We start from the raw sequence: 1437 nt of genomic DNA, 5'->3' as shown, positions 1-1437 counted from the left end.
AAAAAAAAAAAAAAAAAAAAAAAAAAAAAAAAAGGAGGCTATCAGTCGGGCTCCCTGTGTGTCCCAATTCCTAATAGGAATAACAGGCACACCTATGACCTATTCACTGTGCTCCCTGGTTGAGGGAGGTTTTCAGCTGTTCTGAACTTTGGGCATTGGAATCACCTGGGAAGCTTTACAGGTACTGATGCCTGCCTGAGTGATTCTTAAGGATTGTTAATTGGTCTGGAGTATGGACTAGGGGTAAAGATTTCTGGCATTTTATGCAGGTAGGTAAAGAATGAAGCTTTGAGAGAACAGGTGCAAAATGTAGCTGTTTAAGAAAACATTCAGGCCGGGCGCAGTGGCTCAAGCCTGTAATCCCAGCACTTTGGGAGGCCGAGGCGGGTGGATCACGAGGTCAAGAGATCGAGACCATCCTGGTCAACATGGTGACACCCCGTCTCTACTAAAAATAGAAAAAATTAGCTGGGCATGGTGGCACGCGCCTGTAATCCAAGCTACTCAGGAGGCTGAGGCAGGAGAATTGCCTGAAGCCAGGAGGCGGTGGTTGCAGTGAGCTGAGATTGGGCCATTGCACTCCAGCCTGGGTAACATGAGTGAAACTCCGTCTCAAAAAAAAAAAAAAAGAAAACATTCCAGGCCGGGTGTGGTGACTGACGCCTATAATCCCAGCACTTTGGAAGCTGAGGTAGGCAGATCACCTGAGGTCAGGAGTTCGAGACCAGCCTGGGCAACATGGTGAAACCCCATCTCTACTAAAAATACAAACATTAGGCCGGGTGTGGTGGCTCACACCTGTAATCCCAGCACTTTGGGAGGCTGAGGTGGGTGGATAACCTGAGCTCAGGAGTTCGAAACCAGCCTGGCCAATATAGTGAAATCCCATCTCTACTAGAAATACAAAATTATCGGGGTGTGGTGGCACATGCCTGTAATCCCAGCTACTTGGGAGGCTGAGGCAGGAGTATCACTTGAACCTGGGAGACAAAGGTTGCAGCAGTGAGCCAAGATTGCACCACTGCACTCTAGCTTGGGCAACGAGTGGAAACCCATCTCAAAAAAAAAAAAAAAAAAAAAAGGAGTGGAAGCAGTAGCTCACTCCTATAATCTCAGCACTTTGGGATGCTGAGGTGGGCGAATTACCAGGTCAGGAGATCCAGACCATCCTGGCCAACAGGGTGAAACCCTGACTACCAAAATACAAAATTTTAGTGTTCAAGCGATTCTCCTGCCTCAGCCTCCCGAGTAGCTGGGACGACAGGTGTCTGCCACCTCACCCAGAAAAATTTTGTATTTTTAGTAGAGACGGGGTTTCACCATATTGGCCGGGCTGGTCTGACCTTGTGATCCACCCACCTTGGGCTCCCAAAATGCAGGAACTGCAGGCATGAGCGACCATGTCTGGTCATCAAAGAGCTGACTTTTTTTTTTTTT

General features: G+C 48.1%; 2 long non-coding RNA genes across 2 annotated transcripts in view; one reads left to right on the top strand and one right to left on the bottom strand.

The window, feature by feature from the left end:
* The window catches only part of LOC116541047, a 1115-nt gene extending 629 nt beyond the window's left edge, over positions 1–486 (bottom strand). The window contains exon 1 of the long non-coding RNA XR_004264707.1: positions 450–486. This is a non-coding gene — a long non-coding RNA (uncharacterized LOC116541047). The remainder of the gene's footprint in view (positions 1–449) is intronic.
* The window catches only part of LOC116541046, a 19886-nt gene that overhangs the window by 16800 nt on the left and 1649 nt on the right, over positions 1–1437 (top strand). The window lies entirely within an intron of this gene.

Source organism: Sapajus apella, unplaced genomic scaffold, assembly GCF_009761245.1.
Source record: "Sapajus apella isolate SASKATOON/1434 unplaced genomic scaffold, GSC_monkey_1.0 scaffold148, whole genome shotgun sequence".
Lineage (NCBI taxonomy): Eukaryota > Metazoa > Chordata > Mammalia > Primates > Cebidae > Sapajus > Sapajus apella.
This window is presented reverse-complemented; position numbering and strand designations above follow the sequence as displayed.